Source organism: Apodemus sylvaticus, chromosome 8, assembly GCF_947179515.1.
Source record: "Apodemus sylvaticus chromosome 8, mApoSyl1.1, whole genome shotgun sequence".
Taxonomy (NCBI): domain Eukaryota; kingdom Metazoa; phylum Chordata; class Mammalia; order Rodentia; family Muridae; genus Apodemus; species Apodemus sylvaticus.
This window is the reverse complement of record NC_067479.1, coordinates 112,401,937-112,414,893: the sequence shown is the minus strand read 5'-3', so window position 1 is coordinate 112,414,893 and position 12,957 is coordinate 112,401,937.

The following is a 12,957-nucleotide window of genomic DNA, read 5'->3' as shown; positions in this document are numbered from 1 at the left end:
GTTCTCCCACCCACCTCTTCCCAATTCCCTGTTCTGGTTTTGCCTTATACTGATACACTGAGTTTTTCCAGAACCAGGGGCCAATCCTCCATTCTTCTTGTACCTCATTTGATGTGTGGCTTATGTTTTGGGTATTCCAGTTTTCCAGGCTAATATCCACTCATTAGTGAGTGCATACCATGATTGATCTTTTGAGACTGGGTTACACCATTTCTTACTATAAGTGTCTGCTGGTAGATTTCTAGATTGGTCACACATTTTAGATATTATGACTAAGGCAGCAATTGTATATCCATGTCTATTGCTTCATGGCACATCTTCAATGACATAATTTCCAGTGTATATCTACTCATTTCTTTATGAATCATCAAAGATATTTGTTGGCTATGAAAATGGAAGACTCCATTCTTTAGTTGCCCTTTCTTTAGAGGTACAGGCATCACACAGCTTCTGTATGAAGCCCTTCACTAAACTGAATTTTATATCAATTTTCTATCGTCTTTTATTTTCTGTCAAGTTTTTACTCTGGAATGTGAAGGCCAATTTATCACCACTACTCATTTTTCATGTCTAGGAAATTATTCCTTCTTTAACCCATAATACCAGGTCCTTTTAGCAATTTTCTTTTGCCTATTATCTGCACTTCTTCACTTGTTTCCCCTGTGTCTAGAATTGACATCAATATCTCCTGAGTGTTATGATGGGTGTGAGCAAATCCTTTTTAAATTTGGGGTTGAGCTTAGCCTCATAATGAAAAAGATCCATTCCCACATCAATGAAAACAGAAAACTGTCTTGCCTATTTTATCAAGTGTTTAGTATAAATCCTTTGTCATTAGGTCCTATTCCTCCAATTTAATCTTGAACAATGCAGTGCAAAATAAGGATTCTGATTGGCCAGAATCTGCACTTCTAATCCTCAGCCTAGTAATTGCTCTCACTACAATGAATCAGAAGGTCAGAGATGTGACACATGAGCATTTTATGACTGATTCCTTAGCACTCACTTTCAAACCCATTAGATGCTCTCTCACACAGAAACACAGCCCTCCTGCTCTCTCCACTCCTGTTCATGCATTCCCACACTAGCTCTTCTTTCTTTGAAGGGATGGTTGTTCTGTCTTTTCAGTCTCATGGTTTCTGATTGTATATCTCCCCAAAGACTCCAAGGAGTACCTGCAATTTTCCTAGGGGTCAGGAGTACTTTATGAGTCTATACGATGTCTACAATACTGTTTGCAGGGCTAAGTGTCAGTGGAAGTGTTTTCTCAGTTTGCTCTTCTATCTAACACAGAATATGAAGAGGGACTTAGGTATAGGAAGTATATTAGAAGAAAATATTAGAACCCAAAAATCTGAAGAAGTTGGGAAACTGAATCAAGAAAAAAAAAAAGGAGAAATAGCAGTCTTGATGTCTCAGGGAGCAGTTTGTCACCATGAACAACTGGGACTCAGTCTCACTAAAGATAGTCTGAGAAGCTTTGAGGGCATCACCATATAATTATAAGGTATGGAGGCAAGACAAATTACCAGTTGACTTCTTCATCTATGAAAAGAAGTCCTGCAGAATTTGAACTCCTTGTGCCCCTACTATCAAGCAAACTTCATGGGCTTCAGAGAACAGTAGATACCTGCATTTGAAGTAAGTGGTTAATGTGCTAAAAAATAACCTACCATAGTTCAAATGTGTTGAGAAGATATGGGCTGGGAATTTCCATCATTCCATCATCCAGTGATATTCAAAATCTCTAAGACCTTCCATGGCTTGGATACAGATCAATCTGCATAGGTATCAACTGTAAGCATACGGTATAGAGATGCCAGGGAATGTAAGCTATCAGAGTAAAGACACAGAGCAGAATCGAAATCTCAGTCTTCAGGCTGGGATGCTCCTAGAACCATATCATTTGTAAGTTTACCCACTATGCCATAGTTTTTGAATTGTATCCAAATCTGTTTTGAACAGTTAGAGGTCTGAGAAAATATCACCATCAAGTTGGCTTTGTGTGCGACCTTAGGGTGAGAGCAAAGTCAGCTGATTCTCCAAACTTAACTTTGAAATGTTCTGGGGGCCAAGAAATCCCAGTTTATTTCTGGATGTTGACTCTGGAGATTAGAAACAATTTCCAGTTTTTAACCTCTCTTTCTTTCAAGAGTTTAGTGAAATTCTAAGTGAAGAAAAATGTAGGAAGGACCACTCTTGAGTGATGAGTCCTGTTACTGTGTGGTTTAATTTCTTCATCCTCACTCCTGCTTTTGAGGGAGGGATCAAACTCTTACTTTGAAGAATAAAGTATGGGGAGAAATCAAAGATCCTTAAGAAATCCTCTGCTTCTTCTTTTCACACTTTTAATTTCACTATTGATTCCCATTAAGCCTGCCAGAGGCCCCATGTGTACCCACAGCTTTCTCCTTCAAAGAGAGATTTGGAGAGAGAAGCTAGTTTCGACATTTAAAGACCATTAAAGACATGGCAACCTCACAAACGAGATAGCACCATCTTGTTCCCGATGGTGGAAAGTCTGCAGATTTTCTGCGAACAACCTGTCCTTAAAATGGATGCAGATATGTCTAAAGTTATATTGTATGTCTTGGGTAAAAGGTCAAGCCACTGGGTTGAGCATCAAGTAAGGCTGCTCAGTGTAAATATAGTCAGACAGTGAAATGGCGTTGTCTTTTAAATAAAAAACATTACTGAGAACACTTGGGCTGGCTGAACACCTCAAGGCATTAGCAACAGAATCCCCACTCAAAATAATCATGTGACATTTTCTCAGAGGTTCCCTGTTGGCAGTTGGCTTTGGGTTCTGTATAACTCAGCCTTGGGGATTTCCCACTCTGTGAGGACTTCATTGACTCTCTTAACTACCCTGTGGGTCTATCTAAGTAAAGATATTTTTTCACATTCATTTGTGTGTGCATGTGCATGTATGTTTAAAGTTCCATGCATCCTGGTGCCAGGGCAAACACAGGGAGGTCAGAGGACCACTTGTGGGAGTCAGGTCTCTTCTACTCTGTACGTCCTAGGAATTGAACTCAGGATATCAGGCCTGGCAGCAAGTGCCTTTAACTTCTGAACCATCTCATTGGTCCACTTTTTAAAAAATTGTCTTTTACTCTGTACACTGGCTGCTCTGAACTCCCAATCCTCCTGCTTCAACCTCCTCAGTTCTGGGTTGTAGTATGCACCACCATCCCGAGTTTCTGTGTATGATCTTGAGAACATGGATTCTGAGCTGGGAATGACTTCCTAGCCTTCTCTATGCAGAAGGCACCACCTGGCACACACCATCCATCATCCTGCAAATGCTTTCCTTTTCCAAGAATTCCGTGACTTTTTCTTCCCATAGCAGTGGCCTTCTTCATACTACTTGCATTTCCTTAAAAAAAAAAAAGGCCAAGCTAACAGGTGACATAGATTTCAAAATTCCATCACCTCCTCATAGGAACAAATCTCTAGGAAGCTAAATGAAACTACACAGAAGGAGGCTAGACAAAGAAAGTTACCTCGTCATTGCACTGAACAATAAAAAATTCTTCTCAAGATTCTTTTGGTTTCTGGACATGTGAAATATTGTTCTTCTCTTTTCAGTTTTAGAGAGCAAATACTTATAGTTCAGATTGGATTATGAATAATGGGCAGAATTTCCCATTTTTACTTATTGTGCCATAGAAATATGCGACATGTGGTAAGTGACATGTGGTAAGTGGCGTGTGATAAGTGGCATGCAGTAACTGACATGTAATAAAAGACATGCAGCAACTGACATGCAACATCCTAATAACTTTCGAAGGGAATACATTTTGTTTTCAATTATAAATTTGTATTTGAAAAAAACGAGAGGCTCACTTAAGAGAATGGAGAATTTTGAGCCACATAACTCTGGGTGGCAGAGCTGGGAACAGATGTTACCTCTCCTCTGCCCACATCTCTAGAGGCATAGTTGTATGCATTCTAAGAACTCACTCCAAGTAGGATAAATAAAGACAATAAACAGCTTCTAGCTAGTTACATTTCATATTTTGTCAGTGCATAAGCATGAAAATATTCCAGTGGTAGCCACTCTTTAGGTCAAAATTTGTGGTTAAGTTTTGTGCTTTTGTATTTGGAATCTGTGGTGTTTGTAAAGAAAAGGACTTTTATAAAAAGTTACAATGATAGAAAATACTTAGAATCTCAGAGAATTCCAAAAAGTATGTTTACAACTCTGCTAAGACTGCTCAAATCCGATTATTTTTTTTAAAACTCTTTATTCCTTTATAGTTAGAAGTGAAATATTCATTAATAGTCATCAGATTGAAATTCAGACAAGAGGAGCTGTGCATCAAATGTCTCAGACACAAAAATCCCTAGGTTTCTTTCCATCTCCTTCTCCTTCATTGTCTTCTCTTAGCTCTACCGGTGCCAAAGTTCAGATGGTTCTCAGGGCTCTCATTGGTCCTTTTCCAGACTTCTCCCCTTATAAACGACTATTTAAAGCACAGTCTTGGTTTTCAACTTGGCCCCACTTTTAGATGTTAAAATAAAGAAAATTAGGGGTTCCAGGCTTGCGTATGTTCCTGTCATGCTTAGAAAATTGCAAGGGTGTCACAGCCCTCGTGTAGGAATGTCTTGGCTATAATTAATCATGGGAAAACTTCCCAGGGAGACTCTGGTTGGTTTCCATTGTACAATGATGAAACAAAAGGTCTCACCTGTAGGGATGAATGAAATTGTGCTATCAAGAAACTTTATTGAGGTCATAGCTGGGAAGTAAAGAGAGTCTTTCTAGTGCAAGCTATGGATTTTTTTTTTTTTTTGAGAAATTCTTTTAAGTCCTCAACCAATATTTTTCTTTTCACTTTTTCTCTTCATTCTTTGAGATCCTGCTTTCCTGCTTAAAGATCTGCTCTGAGAAGTTGACTCCAAAGTTACCTGCTCCTAAGGTAGGCATGTGACTTGTCTCCTTGATTCCATACAAAATCAGGACCAGAAACACTCCCTACTTATCCTTAGCTAACTGAGTTCTCTTTCTGAGAGTTAGTGCTGGGGCTTCATATATGCTACTGAGAAGTGATCATTTCAAGAAAAAATTAAAGTCAGTAATAATTTATTACTTGGCTGTTGTATAAAGAACAAGAAAAAAACTGATCAAGAGTTTGAGATACATAAAAAATAGATGATAGATGATAGATAGATGATAGATAGAAAGATATATAGACAGACAGACAGACAGACAGACAGACAGACAGATAGATAGATAGATAGATAGACAGATGGAAGAGACTCAGATGGGGGAAGATGTAGATAATGGGAAACCTCAACTCTCAATTTCTTTTTTTTTTCTGGATATATTCTTTACATTTCAGATGTTATCCTTTTTCCCAGTCCCCCCTTCCTGATAGCCCCTATTGAATCCTCCCTATACCTACTTCTATGTGGGTGCCCCTCCACCCACACTGCTCCCAGCTCCTCACCCTCAATTCCCCTACATTAGTGCATCTATTGAGCCTTCATAGGACTAAGGACCTCTCTTCCCATTGATGTGCTCTTGCTTGATGTTTTAGTCCCTGGGAGCTCTGGGGCATCTGGTTGGTTGATATTGTTGTTCTTCCTATGAGGTTGCAAACCCCTTCAGCTGCTATAGTCCCATCTCTAACTCCTCCGCTGGAGACCCCATGCTCAGTCCAATGGTTGGCTGTGAGCATGTGCCTCTATATTTGTAAGGTTCTAGCAGGGCCTCTCAGGAGACAGACATATCAGGCTCCTTTCAGCAAGCATTTCTTGGCATCTATGATAGTGTTGGGGTTTGGTGACTGTATATGGGAAGAATCCCCAGGTGGTACAGTCTCTGGATGACCTTTCTTTCAGTCTCTGTTCTATACTTTATCTACATATTTGCTCCTATGAATATTGTGTTTTCCTTCTCAGAAGAACTGAATCACGCACACTTTGGTCTTTGTTCTTCTTGAACTTTATGTGGTGTGTGAATTGTATCTTGGGTATTTGGAGCTTTGGGGCTAATATCCACTTATCAGTGAGTACATACCACGTGTGTTCTTTTGTGATTGGGTTAACTCACTCAGGATGATAGTTTCTAGTTCCATACATTTACCTAAGAATTTCATGTATTCATTATTCTTAATAGCTGAATAGTACTCCATTGTGTAAATATACCACATTTTCTGTATGCATTCTTCTGTTGAAGGACATCTGGGTTCTTTCAGAACAGCTTCTAGCTATTATAAATAAGGCTTCTATGAACAGTGGAGCATGTGTACTTATTACATGTTGGTATATGGGCATATTCTGGGTATATTCCCAGGAAGTGGTATGGCTGGATGGTCAGCTACTATTATATCTAATTTTCTGAGGAGTTGCCAAGCTGATTTCCAAAGTGGTTGTACCAGCTCACAATCCCACCAGCAGTGGAGGAGAGTTCCTCTTTTTCTACATCCTCCACAGCATCTGCTGTCACCTGAGTTTTTTATTTTAACCATTCTGATTGGTGTGAGATGGAATTTCAGGGTTGTTTTGGTTTGCATTTCCCTAATAACAAAGGATGTTGAACATTTCTTTAGGTGCTTCTCAGCCATTCGATATTCCTCTGTTGAAAATTCTTCTTCTTCCTTCCTTCCTTCCTTCCTTCCTTCCTTCCTTCCTTCCTTCCTTCCTTCCTTCCTTCCTTTCTCTCTCTCTCTCTCTCTATCTCTCTCTCTCTCTCTCTCTTTCTTTCTTTCTTTCTTTCTTTCTTTCTTTCTTTCTTTCTTTCTTTCTTTCTTTCTTTCTTTCTTTCTTTCTTTCTTTCTAGCTCTATAGCCCATTTTTAAATAGGGTTATTTGATTCTCTGGAGTCCACCTTCTTGAGTTCTTTTTATATATTGGATATTAGTCCTCTATTGGATGTAGGATTGGTAAACATCTTTTCCCAATAGGTTGATTGCCATTTTGTCCTATTGACAGCATCTTTTGCCTTACAGAAGCTTTGCAATTTTATGAGGTTCCATTTGTCATTTTTTTTTTTTTTTTGGTTTTTTGGATTTGGTTTTTTTCAAGACAGGGTTTCCCTTTATAGCCCTGACTGTCCTGGAACTCGCTCTGTAGACCAGGCTGGCCTCGAACTCAGAAATTTGCTTGCCTCTGCCTCCCAGAGTGCTGGGATTAAAGGCATGGCCACCACCACCTGGCTCATTTGTCGATTATTGATCTTAGAGCATAAGCCATTGATGTTCTGTTCAGGAAATTTTCCCCTGTGCCCATGCATTTGAGGTTCTTCCCCACTTTCTCCTCTATAAGTTTCAGTGTGCCTGGTTTAATGTGGAGGTCCTTGATCCATTTGGACTTCAGCTTTGTAAAAGGAGATAAGAATGGATCAATTTGCATTTTTCTACATGCTGACCTCCAGTTGAACCAGCATCATTTGTTAAACATGCTATCTTTATCCCACTGGATATTTATAGCTCCTTTATCAAATATCAAGTGGCCATAGGTGTGTGGCTTTATTTCTGGGTCTTCAATTCTATTCCATTGATCTTCCTGCCTGTCTCTGTACCAATACCATGCAGTTTTTATCACTATTGTTCTGTAATATAGCTGGAGGTCAGGGATGGTGATTCCCCCAGAAGTTCTTTTATTGTTGATGATAGTTTTTGCTATCCTGGGTTTTTTGTTAATCCAAATCAATTTTCAAATTGCTTTTACTAACTCTATGAAGAATTGACTTGGAATTTTGATGAGGATTCCATTGAATCTGTAGATTGCTTTTGGCAAGATGACCATTTTTACTATATTAATCCTGCCAATCCATGAGCATGGGAGATCTTTACATATTCTGAGATCTTCTTTGATTTCTTTCTTCAAAAAGTTGAAATTCTTGTCATACAGATCTTTCACTTGCTGGTTAGAGTCACACAAGATACTTTATATTGTTTGTGGCTATTGTGAAAGGTGTCATTTCCATAATTTCTTTCTCAGCCTATTTATCCTTTGAATAGAGGAAGGTTACTGATTTTTTTGAGTTAATTTTATATCCAGCCACTTTGCTGAAGTTGTTTATCAGGTTTAGGAGTTCTCTGGTCAACTTTTTTGGGGTCAATTAAGTATATGATCATATTGTCTATAAATAGTGATATTTTGACTTCTATCAGACCTTCAAAGAAGACCTAATACCAATACTCTTCAAACTATTCCACAAAATAGAAACAGAATGAACACTACCCAATTTGTTCTATGAAGTTACAATTACATTTATACCTAAACATAACAAAGACCAAACAAAAAAAGAGAACTTCAGAACAATTTACCTAATGAACATCGATGTAAAAGTTCATCAGAGACTCAATAAATTGAATCAGGGACTAGACAAGGCTGTCCACTCTCTCCCTTTCTATTCATTATAGTACTTGAAGTTATAGCTAGAGCAATTAGACAACAAAAGGATGTCAAAGGGATACAAATTGGAAAGGAAGAAGTCCAAATATCCTTTCAACTTCTGATTCCATTATTTTGTGGGATTTTATTGTACTCTTTCCTTTCATTTCTTTATAATTTCTTTTTCCTTTATAAATTCACTTGTTCTACTTTTTGCTTTGTTTATATGGATGATCACAATGGGCATTGTTTCTTGCAACCAAAAGATTCCAAGAGTGACCTGTTTCACACACCCATCCATGATGGTCAGCCACATTTTCAATATGGCACCTTACAAGCAAAGCCTAATACATGTTCCTGGGACTAGATTTAAGAAGTGGAAGAACCTCTATTATTGAGACATCATTTCCCTTGATTAATCTGTCACCAGTGTTTCAGCATTCACATGCTTTTTCTCTGTTTTAAATCTTTCCATCAGACAAAAATATATTCTGTAATTGATAGCACCCTCAGAAGAGTGTGACTTTCCATCTGGCATAGAGATGTGCAAAGTCTTACTGGGAACCCAGGACTGCTCACATGACCCCAAGATTCCTTATCACTCACCAGTCTCTTTTCTTTCCTTCCCTGAAAGGCATGAATTTGACCTTTTGATTGGTCATCAAGATTACCATATTCAGCTACTGGTGACTGAGACAAAAATGGCTTTGTGGTATGGGGTGACAGCCCACAGGATTCTATTTGAGGAACGCCAAATGGTTTTTCATGGCCCAGCTGGTTCCTTGCTCTCTTGCAAGGTGCCTGAAGTATGCACAGCTATTTTTGTTCAGTTATAATATTATTGCTCACAATGGAATCTAGTATTAAAGCAGAGGACTTTTATGCCTTCTAGTTATGTGGCTTTGAGAAAGATGAAAACTCCTGTGCTTCCATTAACTCAACTGTGAAGTGGTAGTAAAAGTATCCACATTGCCAGCTTCTTGTATGGTTATTAAGCACATGAACGAAACCCCATTTTTACATAAAGTTCACATAAGCTAATAGAGGCAATCAACAGTCTTACCCAACTGTAAAGCCTACACACCATAGAAGTGATAAGCCCAGCAGATAGCAGATGCAAAAGTGGCACTTACGTCTTGGGGTTAACTATTTAGCTGTCTAATTTGAGTTGCTCAATAGAAATGAATTTATGTCTGGTTCTCTAATCCAACTACCTGGCTGGTGAGGTTATGGACCCTATAGGAGAACATACCAATATAATTTTAACTGCATTCTAAATACATATTTTATACCCACAGATAAGTATATCTCTCACCTGTCATAAAGAAAGCATTTAAAAAAAAAACAGACAGAGGCTTTAAAAAAAAATCCATCATGGTTAAAATACAGAAAGCAGTAGACTACTGGGTGCCCAATTCTAATGGAAACATGTGCAGTACAATACCCACACCATTAGGGAGCATTGCAGAGAAGGGGAAGAGAGATTGTAAGGGACAAAGGACCAGGATGTCTGTTATGAGATAGTCTTCTATGTATGACAGGGAATCTGTATCCATGAAATCTCAAGAGTATGGTTGCAAAACAATACTTTGACAATAACACCAGTTGACATGCCAGTGTGGATGAGGGAAATCTTACAAGACCACACTTCTAGATAAAGTTCTATAGGTAAGTAATGGCTGCTGAGATATGGAGAATCATTTTTTTCCAGGAATGAACTCCAATAGGTGATACAATCACAAGGAGTCAGCCCTAAATACATATACGAGCAACTCTAAATGGACTTAGCACATAAATGTTTGTGTCTCTGTGTGTAACAATAATTAAAAGAGATCAATATTTGACAGGGAGAGGGGTACAGAAGAAATTGTTGTGGGGGAGAAGGAGGAATAGAAATTTTATAAATATAGTATTTATGTATGACATTCTCAGAGAGTAAAAAAATAAATTAAAAAAATAAATAGAATTTTTAAGCCAAATTGTATTCCAGTTGAAATACCAAAATGTAGACACCAAATTAGAGAAAAACAGAAAACTTTTCATCTGTGAAAATAAACTGGTGAAAACCCCCTGTTTTCTATTTTTCTCTTCTACTTGATTGTAAACAAATAGCTTAAAAGCAAAAAGAATTTGAAAGCTGAACACAAAGAAGTGGAATTTCTTTTCTTCTTTTGTTAGATAATTGAATTTGCTTGTTCTGGTTGAACGCACCTACTTCCTGTTAAAACCATGGAAGAGTGGGCAAGTTTGGGATTTTGTTCATGTAGACTAAAGTCTTGGACTGAAATAGGAGGTTTGGGAAGGAGCGAGCCAAGGACTGGGGTTGGTGGATTTAGTCCACCACCAGAAGAACCTGCAGCCCACTGGCCTTAGGGTAGTAAAGGCATTATCTCTTTTGAAAGGGTTTTCATGTTCGTTTTTAAAAAATTAGATATTTTCTTTATTTACATTTCAAATATTATTACCTTTCTGGTTTCCCCTCTCAATCCACTGTATCCCATCCCCTCTCACCCTGTTCACCATCCCACCCACGCCAGCTTCCCTATCCTGGCATTCCCTTCACTGGGTCATTGAGCCTTAAAAGGAACAAAGGCCTCCCTTCCCATGGATGTCCAACAAGACCGTCCTCTGCTACACATGAAGCTGGAGCTATGGGTCCTTCCATGTGTACTCTTTGGTTGGTGGTTTAGTCCCTGGGAGCTCTGGGGGTACTGTTTTGTTCATATTGTTGTTCCTCCTATGGGGCTGCACATCCCTTCACCTCCTTGGGTCCTTTCTCTAGATCCTCCATTGGAGACCCTATGCTCAGTTCAATGGTTGGCTATGAGTATCCACCTCTGTATTCATCTGGTACTGGCAAAGCCTCTCAGGAGACAGCTATATCAGGCTCCTGTCAGCTAGCACTTCTTGGCCTCCACAATAGTATCTGGGTTTGGTAACTGCATATGGGATGTATCCTCAGGTGGGGCAGACTCTGGATGGCCTTTTCTTCAGGCTCTGCCCCACATTTTGTTTGTGTTTCTCCTCCCATGGGTATTTTATTCCCCATTCTAGGAAGGACAGAAGTATCCACACTTTCCATGTGTGTGATTCTGGCAGTGTTTGTCTAGGGAGAATATAGAACATGAGAAAGGGACTGGATGTTAGAATAACTTTAACATGAATGAGAATATTCTTATCTATCTAGAAAGGGATTTATTTCACACATAAATGGCATGTCTGTTTGTTTAGGGCTCTTTTCCTACTCAGCCCCTCTCAAGACCCAGGCTGGTGGTTAGAACAGCATTCATGGGATTTTTTTTTCCCTAGGTGTCTTAACCCAGGGAGCAAGAGAAATGGAAGTAGCCTAAGCTGACAGAACTTGAACCTGGAACTGGAGTAAATATCTCCATCTTAGGTGATGCTGGCCAAGTCCTAGTCATACGCACCTGTAAGGGAGTAGAGAGATATAGTCCTACCAGGTGTTTTGCAAAAATAGTTAAAAACTGTAACATCTCCCTAAAGGACTTGCTGGCTGCTAGCTTCTGGAAGGTATATACTGTGACTCTTACCTTGTTCCTTCCTTTAAGAGTCAGCTGGAAGGAGAAGTGAGCTAAATGCCAAATGTTAGGCACTGTGGAGTGTAGCTGTGATTAGAACACAAGGACTTCTCTTTCCTTCCCTGCACTAAGATAAGATCCTGACCCTGGATGGATCACTTAGATGAACCAAAGTTCATGAGGCTAGGAAATAAATGAACAGTCCTCTGTAAAGACTGAAGAGAAGGCATGTATAAGGGCACATGGTCAAGAAAGGCTTGTGTTCTACCTGGTGTCTAACAACCTTTCTAAGGGAACTTGGATCTTTGTTGCCATCTATTGTGCTGACTCCCAGAAGCCTGTACTCCTCAGGCATGAATAAAAACTTTTATGACACTCTCTTTTAGAGATTATCCTATGACATGTGTGCGTGTGCATGCATATAAGTGTGTGTATGTGTGTGTAGGCATGTGTGCATGTCTGTGTATATGTATGTATGAATGTGCATGTGTGTGTATATGTGTGTATGTGTATATGCATATGGGTGTATCTGTTTGTGCACATGTGTATATGTGATATGTATTTGTGTGTATCTGGGCATGTGTGTGTATGTGTGTGTGTGCATTTGTGTGCATATCTAAAGTCTCATGTATCATAGTCAAGACTTGTCTTGAACTCTTGATCCTTCTGTGCTCAAGTGCTGGGATCAAAGGTATGCAATACCAAGCCCAGAAGGTTCTTAAAACATATGTTTATTTATTTTTAAATTCATAATTTACATACATATAATTTATCCATTTTAGTGTGAAGTTTTAAGAGTTTGATAAATGTACTTACTCAGATAGCAAGAACACTGTAATTCTCCTAAGATCTCCCATGTGTCCCATTGTAGACCATCTCACTTTCAACTCAGACTCTGACAACAGCTGAACACAGGTTTTTTTTTTCTTTTAAAGGTCAGAAAGGGTCTGATATTTGAACAAAAGCTCTTGTAATAAACTTTGTTAGCATTCTGTAACCCTCATTTTATATAATTATAGTGTGTTTTAAACTCATTAAATAGTTGTCCAGAGCTGGGGAGATATATCAT